This window comes from Belonocnema kinseyi, chromosome 4 (genome assembly GCF_010883055.1).
Source record: "Belonocnema kinseyi isolate 2016_QV_RU_SX_M_011 chromosome 4, B_treatae_v1, whole genome shotgun sequence".
In the NCBI taxonomy this organism is placed as follows: Eukaryota; Metazoa; Arthropoda; class Insecta; order Hymenoptera; family Cynipidae; genus Belonocnema; species Belonocnema kinseyi.
Genome location: NC_046660.1, coordinates 77,079,358 through 77,089,880, shown reverse-complemented (window position 1 = coordinate 77,089,880; position 10,523 = coordinate 77,079,358).

Below are 10,523 nucleotides of genomic sequence, written 5' to 3'. Positions count from 1 at the left end.
TCTACCAAGGTCTCAGGAATACTGACGATTCGGACGCAAAAGAGGTACTTGCTATTTTAAAAGGGAAGGAGTCAACGCCTGGTAGGTCGTCAACCGGCCAGTATACCAGGTTCATGATCACGTTCACGGACTCGTTGCATTGGTTCACTGTCACTGACCGCAAGGTCGAAAATTCTCTTCAGGGTTCAGAATTTCTTGCATAAATGTGAAATTAATTTAAATGCTATCTAAAAAAACCAATAGCTTCTCATTAGGATGAGAATGTAAAAATAGGTGAATCGAAATAATCGAAAACTTTACACTCAGTGTGGTTGACTACCTGTTTGGCTGCATATTCCGTGAACATAACTTTTTGTGGGTACTTCAATTTTTCCTAAAGTTTGGTGAAATAATGTGAGATAAACAGAATTGATTAGAAATTTCCTATATAATTTTTCGACATATCTGAAATCTTCAAAAATCTTTTTGAATTTTTTTTATAAAAACTAGGAAAGTTATGTTTATATAACCTTAAAGCAAACAAAAAAGATAGTAAAAAAAGTCGTCATTCGAAAGTTTTGGTTGGTGAAGAACATTATTTTTCGAAATCCTCTAAAATCCTCTAAAATCCGTGGATATACTTCAAAAAGTTTTGAAATCTCTGAAATTCCCTTAAAATCTTTTGGAATCCTCTGAAATATTTTGAAATCTTATAAAATTCATTCAAATCCTTTTTTGTTTTCGAAATCCCATTAGTATTCGCTGACATCCTTCAAAATTCATGAAATACTTCGGTATCTCTTGAAACCCTTTGAAATTCCGTGAGCTCTTTTAAAAATTTTGTAAATCGATGAAAAAAATCTAACAAAATCCCTTGATATTCTTTGAATTCCACGGGCATCGTATACAGTCTCTTGAAACACCTTTAAAGTGACTGAGCTCCTTGGAAATCCCTTGAAATCCTTTAAATGCTTTTGGAATTCCATACATTTTTTTCAAATTGCGTGAAGTCTTAAAATCCTTAAAATCTTCGATATACCGTGAAAATCCCTAAAAACCTTTTAAAATTGTTTAAAATCCGTGATATTCCGTAAAATATTTCAAAATATTAAGAGAGCCCTTGAAATATTTTTGTAATATTTTAAAAGCCATCAAAATTCCTCAAAATTCCTTACAATTCTTTATAATATTCGGAACACCTTTAAAATTTTGTAAAATCATCTAAAACTGGTTAATTTTCTCAAAATTCCTAAAAGTCCCTCAAAATTGTTTAAAATCTTTGAAAATCTTTTGAAACCTTTTAAAAGTCCCTTCAAATCTCTTTAAATCTTCGGAATCCTATGAAAATCGCCGCATATCCTTAGAATTTCGGTAAAATGCTTCGATGTCTCTTGGAATTTTTGAAATCCCTGTGAAATTAAATGAAACCCTTAAAATCCATGGGAATCTTTCCTAGTCTCTGGAAATCACTTAAAATATATATTAAAATCTTTTAAAATTTATTAAAATCCTGAAAATCCTTTACAATAGTTGGAAATCCTTCAAAATCACGTGACTTTTTTTTGAAATATTAAAAAATCTCCTAATATCCTTTCAAATTAATGGGGCAGTCTGATCATTTTCAGACAATGAAAATTATGACCATGCATTTTTTTTTAATTCCTTGAAATCTTTTAAAATCTTTTTAAGGGCATGTGATACTTAGAAAATTGTAGATTTTATCAGTTTTAGGTTCCCCCGGCTTTTTTTCTAGGATAATAAATATTTTGTCTTAAAAATTTGGAAAATGATAGCGCACATGCTAACGGACGTCGCCACACACTTTTTTTGTAGGTTAACTAAAAAAAGTTTTAATTTAGCAAAATGTGATTAATTTGCATAGCACTTAGGAAATAGTATCGATTTTTTCAGTGTTAGATTCCCCCGTTATGTGTGTTACAATTCACCCGAGCGTTACTTCCAAACTACACAATATTTTTGGCCGAAAATTTTGGACTTACAAATAAACATAGTAACTAATCACCCGGAACTATCCTTGTTTGCAACAAATCTAAAAAGCTTATTTCAAAAATAATTTCCATATTATCCGAAAGGCAGAGATGAAAAACGACGTAACCTCAAAATAATGCATATGCATAAAATTTTTATTTAGTACAATAATTTTTTTTTGTTATTATCCCTGAAAAAAGAATCTGGGGACGTCCGTTATGATATTTTATACATTCTCCGAATGCAGTTTTAAAAAATGTTTATTTTTGTGGAAAAAAGCCGGGGTAACTGTAAGTATCACATGCCCTTAAATTCCCTAATATAATTTTAACAAAATATCAAAACTTTTTCGTAGAAAGTTTAAAGTTAGGTGTAGAAAACACATACGTTAATCCCTTCTTTCTTGCTTGTTTCCTAAACGAAAAATTAAGATCATGCCATTCTGAAATATTTAAAATTCCTAAAGAATAAAATATTTGATCAATTTCGTCATGGAGAAATTCGATGAAAGAGATAATTAGTAATTCGTAAAATTTATTATTTAAGCACCAAAAATTAAAGTTGTTATTTCTTGTTCAACTAATTAAAATTACGGTTTACTGAATTTGGATATAAACATTAATCCTTAATATAAAATCTCTAAAAGATATTGTCGATTCCGATTGTCACTTGATTTGTAAATACGTACGCGAACTAGAGCCAATGAGCGACGCACAGTTCAAGCATGCGCAAGTATTTATGGATCACTGTTGGGAAAGTGTGTTTTATTAAATCTGTGAAAAGTACACAATATCTTGTAGGTACACAGTTTTACAATTGGAAGCATTATTTTTAATTAATATCATAGTTGTGTAATAATAAAAAATGAAAATTATTTATTTTTAAATTTAAATTTTTTAAAAATTTTATTAAGAACTATTTATAAATCTTGCAGTACTCTTAAAACATTATTTTATTTTAAAGAAGTACAGTTGATGAGAAAACAATATCCATGTAGTCGAAAAAGTTTTTCATCAATTTTTTATTTAATGAAACAATTATTAATTGAAAAATTTGTTGACAAATTTTTTTTCAGTGAAGTATATGTAATTATATTAAATTTTTTATTATTTTATTCCTTTTTTGTTATTTTGCAAATAATCTGTTTGTACAAAAATTACTATTATAAATTGCAAGAAACCTTATTCAGATGTAAATTGTTTTAAACTAAATTAATTTTTAATCCTAGAACAATATAATAAAAAGTATTTAAAATAAGATAGAATTCACTTAAAATCAAGCAGGTTTTATACATTATTTAGAAGCATCTCTCAGCGATAACATTTTTTATATAGTAAATAATGCAAGAATTTTTTCCCCGATAAGACAATAAAAACTCGAATTTGGACATCTATGTTAAAAATAATAAAAAAAAAACAGATTAATTTTTTCCCCATAAAATTAATTCTCTACAAAAAACGATTTGTTTTAAATTTTCAAATTTTCCTTAAAGACATTTATTTTTAATAAACAAAAAATCAAAAAAATGGTTGAATCCTCAATAAACCAGATAAGATTCTAACAAAGAAAATTAATTTTCTACCAAAAAGACGAATTTTCAACTAAAAAGAATAATTTTCAATTATAAATATAATTTTTCATCCTAAAATGATTAAAATAGATGAATTTGACAATACATAGTTGAAGTTTCAAACAAACAGATGAATTTTCAACCAAGAAGATTAATTTTATATAAAACAATCTGCCCGATCTCCGGGCACAATCTCATCTCGCGCTGGGCACGCGACTCGAAAGTTTGAGCGTGCTTAAAGGCGCGCGACTATTTTTCTGTAAAACGTTATAACACCTTTACCCTCCATCTACCACCACCATAAACCACATTTTTCACAACATCTTCACCCCACATGATAAGTTTTCAAGTATTTATTTGTTGAAAGTGTTATTTTTAATACAAAATTTCATTAATTTTAATGTAATTTGAAATATAATAATTATTAACTTAATTTTAAAGAAAATATTTATTTTTTTCATAAACTTTAATGTGAAGAGTCCAGGGGAAAGTGGGAAACTTAACTAAGCCCGAGATTCGACAATTGGCAGAAATTTGCGTTCAATTATTTAACTTTTTTCCAACTTTGTAAGGATTTATCTACTCTTGTAATCAAAATTTGTACAGAAATCATATATCGCGTTATTTCTTACAAAGTAGTGTAATGATTTTGTATAAGTCGGAATAATGAAACAGTTATTACTAAAATTTGTATGACATTGAACGCATGAACGATTTTCAGGGGAGAGTTTACAGAGTGGCAACAAGCTTATTACATGTGTTTTTCTACCTATAAGGTCATTGTTTATTATAATGCGCGTTCAAAACTTTTGCTAAATTGATTTATAAAAATTGTGGTGTAAAAATGCAAAGTTCATTATTTAAAGAATATGAGTATCTTCAACGTGAGTTACAAAATTGTAATAAATGCTCTTTATCAATATTAGGTGTAAATTAAGTTTTAATATAAAAAATCATTTGGAATAAAATACTTCAATTTCATTTTCTACCAAAAAATATAAAATTGGTTGAAACCCTATTATAAAAGATTAATTACAATTTCTTCTATTATTTTATTCCAATATTTTGTAACATTCATTAAATATGTATGACATACAAAAGAAAGGCGCGCGCAAGACTGCTAGTCTATATAATATGCTAGTCGCTATCTATGTCATGTTAACTTATTTGTATTTCTCTAGACTATTTTTCTCATACTTTATTCGGAAAAATACTTCATATTTATGACACTATTTTCAACTCTGACAAATGTACTTAACCTTCATTATTATATAGGTAACCCTTCTATTGTAATATAGTGGATACATTTTACTGTATATTTTTTTTATGAATTTGGACATAAGTTGGTCGATTGTGAGTTTTATTATGAAATTGATAAGATATGAAAATATGAAAAAAATGTAGTTTAGAAGCAGGAAAGAGAAACAAAATGTTTTTGCACCGCTTTTTAATCTCATATAATTGTTAAAACTACATATTTTCTGGCAAAATTATCAAAATTTTAAGGGGGGGGGGGGGGTATCTCTAGCGTATATGGATTCTTTGAAATGTTTAAAATCAAATGTTGTATAATGTATGTTTTTTTTTAACTATTTTTTTCGAATATTTAAATTATCACTGAGGCTTCGAAGATATTTTTCTTCTGTTTTCTATTGTTTCAACATCACTCATGATTTTTTCAGTCAAAATATCTGGAGGTGTATTTTGAGGTATTTCCTTTAAGGTTTAAGAAATGTAAACCTTTCTTTATTTATTTATTTTTTAACCACAAATACTTTTTGTAAACAATACATTCAATTTCAATATTCTCAAATTGGTTTATAATCTTATATTATGAACAAAAAAACTAGCCCAAGTGTATATTAAGATTAAAAAATTAAAATAATAAATATGTAAATAAAATAATGAATTAACATATGAATAGGTATTCAAAAAACCAAATGAAAAGAATCTTACAAAAAACAGGTTCAAAGAAAATTTTATGAAGTAACACAAAGTAAGAAGGAAAGGGAAGTCGATTAAACATAGAGGTTTTCTGATAACGTACTATAACAGGTCGGCCTCTGAATAGGCGACTGGGGAGGAAGCGTTTCCGCGAATTGAACTCCCCCCACCACAAGACTCAGTCGAGGCATAATCTGGTATTTTGTTTGCCTTTTTCGATCTTGGGGCATTTACTCTGTACAGGCGACTGCGCGAGCTGTGCGATCATTTGGTTGGTTTTGTTTCAGTGAAGTGTATTGATATAGATGTTACATGTTTTTATAACTTTTTTAGTGTAATTTTAACAGATTATAAATACAATCCGTATAAATTATAATTATTATTAATTAATTAATTATATTAATTATATTACAGTATATCATTTGAAACTTGCCTACGTATACAATTCTGATCTGTATCAATTTGTACGGATACAATTTGATTTGTATCTCAATAGAAGAATCTTTTTTAAGCCAAAATACTTCGTATAACGAAGAATGCAGCAGTTCCTTTAATTTTCTTAAGTCATCTTTAGAAGTTTTTTTAGATAAAGATATTTAAATAGAAACTTTTCTTTTTTCTTAATACGCATAACATATTAAGTATTCGTTCTTGTAAACTTATTTAACTTTTTTAAATATAATCAATAATATTAAATATTCAATTATAATTTTGATAAAGTTTAAAAACATATATCAAAAAGTAATATGTAAATGTGTTAAAACGCTAATAGAAACTCACTTCTGAGCTGTCGCCTATTCAGAGGAAATGTCCCGATATCGAAGAAGGTAAACAAAATATCAGATTATGCCTCGACTGAATCTTGTGGTGGGGGGAGCTCAAGTCGCGAAAACGCTTCCTCCCCAGTCGCCTATTCAGAGGCCGACCTGTATATGCATGAAACAAAACTTGTCGGATACAAATACTTACAGCTCGATTTAGAATATTCCCTGCAAATATATTCCGTAAATTAAGAAAAAGATATATACAAATCTAAAATTTTTTTAAATTCAAAAATAATTTTGTTGTTGTTATTATTAATCAGTCATCAGGACATTTACAAATTTTGGTGGAAATTTCTTGGATTCATTGCATTTTCCTTTATATGTTTTGAACACACATAAACGCACATAAAAAAAGTTATTGACTAAATGATTTTTTTAATGTAAAATAAAAATCCGCATAGTTAAACTTGTAGAGATTGGTAGAGATTGGACAATTATTAAATACATGCTCATACATTTTAAATATTTTTTAAATGTCGACGATCGGCTAAAGAATAATGCAATAATAATAACAGAATTTCTGAAACTTCTTCATAACGCCGTTAGAGATTATAAAAATGATTAACCTTACGACATCAATAGAAAGATTGGGAATTTTTAAATTTATTTTTATTAATTTGATATATTTTTTAAGCCTTGTGCTTCAAATAACGATGAAAAAATAAAAAGATTTATGGAACTTTTTTATAACGCCGGAAGATATTAAGAAACATTTTTTGTATGCGCATATTTTTTTGAGGCATATAATTTTTTTTATAGTATAGAAAAAATTGACAAACTCTGACGCAGTATTTTTAAACATTGTCAACCTTATACCTTCACTAGAGACATTGGGAATTTTTTAAATAAAAATGAACACATTCCCGTTTAGAAATTCAAATGGGGAACTAGTCTGGTTACCGACTAGTTGACCCCACTTAAAGTCGGGGGTTGGTTGGGTCATCTGACTAGCCCCCGACCAGTAGCGTCACGGTAGATTAGTCGGGGGCTAGTCAAGTGACCCGCGTTATCCTAGTCGGGGCCTGATCGGGTACTAGTAGGGGTCATTTAGGTATATAATTTTATTTGACACAACATAGGGAGAATGCACAAAACTATTTTTGGAATTAAAAAAAATGTAATTCATTTTATATGAAGTTTTCAAAATATATGTATCTATAATTTTGTGAGTTAATGCATTATTAACACTAACCATTAAAATAGAAATATAAAATATTATTTGTAGGAAATACAAGTATAAAATATTTAATCAAATCTATTGTACTCCTCACAAGAAACGAATTTTTGTCTAAATTATAAGTTATAAGTTCAAAGTTAATATTTTTTTTAATTTCAACGCTTTCTAATCAATAATAAATTTACTGTTTTTCATATTTTCTTTAATAAGTCATGTAAAATGAGATATACTAGTCTCGTAGACTAAGCTTTAAAATGAACCCTCACCGAATCTTTTACGACCAATAGTTTATAAATTATGAATTTTTTAATTATAGGTGCGCCTTCAACGAGCAAGCGACGTATTTAATAAATTTTCAATGTTATAAAAAATATATATCAGCTTTATCTTCTTAGCTGAATAGAGCGTAAGGTCCGCTGGGTATAAAAGAATTTGTTTGGAAATGAAATTTTAAAATTGGTAGGGTAGGGGGTAAGTAGATTTTGAAATTTAAACAATAATGTTTTAAAAAGCTTTACTTTTAGTGAGTTCTCATTTGACGAATTTTCGAAAGATTAGTGGTTTTAAAAAATATATATTTTTCGGATTAAACAAAATTTCGATGTTTAGCTACAAATTTTTATAAAAAGTAATTTTTTTCATACTTATATTTGTCCGAAAAATATTTTGAAAATGATAAAATGAGCTAGAGCCAACAACGTTGTCGATTATTTTTTACCTATTTCCCATGTGCAATATATTTTTTCAAACAAAATTATTAAAACAATTTTCATAATCATTATTTCATAATAGCGCTAAATAATTATAGAAATTGTCCACAAATATAGAACATAATGTTTATTTCATGAATGTTAAAATTTTTTTTCGTTTTTTAGATACTGATTGTGCAAAGTTAAATTTAAATGTACATATTTTAAAAAAAAACAACATTAGTGCATTTATTATTATTACAGCTTTTTGAATTTTAAATTCGACAAAAGTTAAGTCTGAAATACCAGTTACAAAACGGAACCAAACAAACAAAAAATGTTGATTTTATTTTAAATTATGTTATACATTTTTTCATGAAAATTGTTTAAACAATATTTATTCCGAACAAAAAAATTACTAATAGAGAATTAGTGAAAAAATAATCGACTAACACTGTTTCTTGAAGAATTATTATTCCTTAGCAGATCCACCAATAGAGAACTTACTAAAAGAGTAATTTTTATAAATATTATTGTTTTTTAAAAAATCCACTCACTACCCCCTCCCTCTCCCTTCTAATTTTGAATTTCAACTATCAAAAGAAAATCGTCTTATTCTAAGCAGACCTTTCAGTTCATGCATTAAAAGAGAGAATGTGGATATTTTTATTTGTAATAATGAAAATTCATTACACATGTCGCTCGTTTAGCGGAGCCGAAACCTTCATTAACAAATTCATACTTTATAAACTATTGGTCCTAGGTGGTTTTATGTGGAGTTATTTAAAACCTTATTTCACTCTCTATAAATTTTCTTTTATACTTTTCTCCCTCTCTTACGCGTAACGAACAATTCACACTATAAAAAAATGTTTGCAATTTAAAATTATTTATAATAAAAAGAGTAACTCTTCGACTTTTAAATTCCAATTCTCTCTTTCGTATAAGATTATCTTCTCAGGTTCGATAACTCTCGTGCAAAAAGAACCGTTAAATTACTGCATTATTCCACTAACGTCCGACCGCGATACTATTGACGTTAAGTAGCAAATACGACAAGGAGTGTAATTTGCAAATGAATAGAAAGAACGGAGTACTAGCAAATATTGAAAAAAAATTCGTGTAAATAATACAAAACTTTTCCTTTCTGTATGTCGACACACATGGCAATTTTCTCGGTGCAGGCCTCGGTCTCATCACACTATTGACACTGTTTAACACTTTTTTTGCAATGACATACATTTTTAACCAAATGGTTGAATTTTTAAACTGAGAAAGACCAATTTTTAACCAAAAACAGAGTAGCTAAATTTTTAATTAAGAGAATTAATTTTCCATAAAAGAGAAACAAATTTTCTACAAAAATATTTAAATTTTTATTAAATAATTGAATTGTCTGCCAAACTGTTGAATGTTCAAGCCAAAAAGACGATTGTTTTATTAATCACTTGAATTTGTAACCCAACACTATGAATTCTCAACAAAAAAGTTCATTTTTAACGGAAAGTAGTTTTTCTACCAAAAAAGATTAAATTTCTACAGAAACACGTGAAAAAATTGTGGAATTTTCAAACCAAAAAGGCGAAATTACAACATAACTGATGAATTTTAAACCAAATACATAATTTTTGAAGCAAGTATGTAGTGGAATTTTTACACTAAAAATATTCATTTTTAACCAAAAATAGAGTAGTTAGAGACTAAATTTTGAATTCTCAGTCGAAAAAGACGAACTTTGTACAAAACAGTGTAATTTTCAACCTGAAAATATAAAGAAGAAAAAAGTTATTTTTCAGCCAAGCATTTGAATTTTCATTAGATTGGCTAAACTTTTAGTGAAAAAATAACTTTTATTAAAAAAAAAAAATAATTTTGAACGAATGTTATCCTCATTATATATATTGTAACAAGAAACTAACTTTTAGGAAAGCAATTTAAATTTAAACTAAGGAGTTTAATTTTCAACGAAATACGTACATTTGCTAGCAAATAGTTGATTTTTTAAAAAGAAAGGTAATTTTACACGGAAGCAGATTATTTTAACCAGACAGTTGCATTTTTCCAAAAAAAGGTAAAGTTCATACAGAATGAGTTGAATTTTGAAACCTAGAAGATTAATGTTCAACAAAATAATTGGATTACAACAAATTTGTTAGTCGAGAATGAATAAAAGTTTCAATGAAATTGTTGAATTTTCAATCCAGAAAGATGATTATTCTACAAGTCACTTGTGTTCTCAACCAAGAAGTATGACCATTTAACAAAATTGAAGAATTTGCATCAAAATTATTTAAATTTGGACAAAAAATAAACATTTTTAACCGAATAATAGAAATTTTTAATTAAATTAA